This window comes from Misgurnus anguillicaudatus, chromosome 2 (assembly GCF_027580225.2).
Source record: "Misgurnus anguillicaudatus chromosome 2, ASM2758022v2, whole genome shotgun sequence".
Taxonomy (NCBI): Eukaryota; Metazoa; Chordata; class Actinopteri; order Cypriniformes; family Cobitidae; genus Misgurnus; species Misgurnus anguillicaudatus.
Genome location: NC_073338.2, coordinates 7,137,501 through 7,140,000, shown reverse-complemented (window position 1 = coordinate 7,140,000; position 2,500 = coordinate 7,137,501). Strand labels below are relative to the sequence as shown.

General features: G+C 40.0%; 3 non-coding genes across 3 annotated transcripts; all 3 read right to left on the bottom strand.

Moving 5' to 3' along the window:
- Nucleotides 1-914: 914 nt before the first annotated feature.
- trnaa-cgc (transfer RNA alanine (anticodon CGC)) lies at nucleotides 915-986 on the bottom strand. Its single transcript has one exon. It is a non-coding gene; the product is annotated as a tRNA-Ala (tRNA).
- Nucleotides 987-1,554: 568 nt separating this feature from the next.
- On the bottom strand, nucleotides 1,555-1,626 carry trnaa-ugc (transfer RNA alanine (anticodon UGC)). The gene has a single exon. It is a non-coding gene; the product is annotated as a tRNA-Ala (tRNA).
- A 353-nt stretch (nucleotides 1,627-1,979) lies between these two features.
- trnaa-ugc (transfer RNA alanine (anticodon UGC)) lies at nucleotides 1,980-2,051 on the bottom strand. The gene has a single exon. It is a non-coding gene; the product is annotated as a tRNA-Ala (tRNA).
- Between the last annotated feature and the right edge of the window lie 449 nt (nucleotides 2,052-2,500).

Genomic DNA, 2,500 nt, shown 5'->3' with positions numbered 1-2,500 from the left:
AAATAAGATGCGACATCAACACTTATTCAGGCATACTTAAAATCATGAAGGCATTTGGAGAAGCTGGGGATTGAACCCAGATACCCATACATGCGAAACATGAGCTCTACTACTGAGCTACATCCCCATCAGATTTCTCCTTTGTTGTTTGTTGATATTTAGGGATTAAACTTGATCGTGTTACAACTGACTACTGGAAATTATTTTGTGACTTGTACAATAAGCTCAAACGTAGAGCTTCCAAGAACCTTGATTTCCAGTAGGTTTTACTCAGAGATTTAGGGCTTTCATTTTTACTATACAACATGAGAATTATCATGAAACATCAGCAATTACTCTGGTTTTTCATAAAGGGAGAACAGCACCTGAAAACTACTTGGAGATGCTGGAGATTGAACCCAGGACCTCATACACGCAAGATGTGCTCTACCACTGAGCTACATCCCCATCAGGTTTCTCCTTTGTTGTTCGTATGATATTTAGGGATTTAACTTGATCATGTTACAACTGATTACCAGAAATTATTTTGTGACTTGTACAATGAGCTCAAATGTAGAGCTTCCAAGAAGCTTGATTTCCAGTATGTTTTACTCAGAGATTTAGGGCTTTCATTTTTACTATACAACATGAGAATTATCATGAAACATCAGCAATTACTCAGGTTTTTCATAAAGGGAGAACAGCACCTGATAACTACTTGAAATGCTGGGGATTGAACCCAGGACCTCATACATGCAAAGCATGCACTCTACCACTGAGCTACATCCCCAGCTTGTTAAGCAACACTGTGGCTAAGATGTTTATGGTTTTTCGTCTTCGGAGGCAAGAAGCATAGAAAAGGAACTACTGTGAGACTTGTAAATCAGATACAACGTCAACACTTATTCAGGGATTCTTAAAATCATGAAGGCATTTGGAGAAGCTGGGGATTGAACCCAGGACCTCATACATGCGAAGCATGCGCTCTACCACTGAGCTACATCCCCATCGGCTGTCTCCTATGTTGTTCGTTGATATTTAGGGATTTAACTTGATCATGTTACAACTGATTACCAGAAATTATTTTATGACTTGTACAATAGGCTCAAACGTAGAGCTTCCAAGAAGCTTGATTTCAGTAGGTTTTACTCAAAGATTTAGGGCTTTCATTTTTACTATACAACATGAGAAATATCATGAAAGATCAGCAATTACTCAGGTTTTTCATAAAGGGAGAACAGCGCCTGAAAGTACTTGGAGATGCTGGAGATTGAACCCAGGACCTCATACACGCAAGATGTGCTCTACCACTGAGCTACATCCCCATCAGGTCTCTCCTTTGTTGTTTGTTGATATTTAGGGATTAAACTTGATCGTGTTACAACTGACTACTGGAAATTATTTTGTGACTTGTACAATAAGCTCAAACATAGAGCTTCCAAGAAGCTTGATTTCCAGTAGGTTTTACTCAGAGATTTAGGGCTTTCATTTTTACTATACAACATGAGAAATATGATGAAACATCAGCAATAACTCAGGTTTTTCATAAAGGGAGAACAGCACCTGAAAACTACTTGGAAATGCTGGGGATTGAACCCAGGACCTCATACATGCAAAGCATGCGCTCTACCACTGAGCTACATCCCCAGCTTGTTAAGCAACACTTTGGCTAAGATGTTTATGGTTTTTCGTCTTCGGAGGCAAGAAGCATAGAAAAGGAACTACTGTGTGACTTGTAAATCAGAAGCAACGCCAACACTTATTCAAGCGTTCTTAAAACCATGAGAGCATTTGGAGATGATGGGGATTGAACCCAGGACCTCATAGATGCGCTCTACCACTGAGCTTCATCCCCAGCTAAGTAAGCTGCACTGTGGCTAAGATGTTAAGGGTTTTTCGTCTTCGGAGGCAAGAGGCAGAGAAAAGGAACTACTGAATGACTTATAAGGCAGATGCAACGCCAACACTTATTCAAGCGTTCTTAAAACCATGAGAGCATTTGGAGATGCTGGGGATTGAACCCAGGACCTCATACATGCAAAGCATGCGCTCTACCACTGAGCTACATCCCCAGCTGAATAAGCTTCAATGTGGCTAATATGTTTAGGGATTTTCGTCTTACTGGAAGCAGAGAAGAGGAACAATTGTGTGACTTGTAAATAAGATGCGACGTCAACACTTATTCAGGCATACTTAAAATCATGAAGGCATTTGGAGAAGCTGGGGATTGAACCCAGATACCCATACATGCGAAACATGAGCTCTACTACTGAGCTACATCCCCATCAGATTTCTCCTTTGTTGTTTGTTGATATTTAGGGATTAAACTTGATCGTGTTACAACTGACTACTGGAAATTATTTTGTGACTTGTACAATAAGCTCAAACGTAGAGCTTCCAAGAACCTTGATTTCCAGTAGGTTTTACTCAGAGATTTAGGGCTTTCATTTTTACTATACAACATGAGAAATATCATGAAAGATCAGCAATTACTCAGGTTTTTCATAAAGGGAGAACAGCG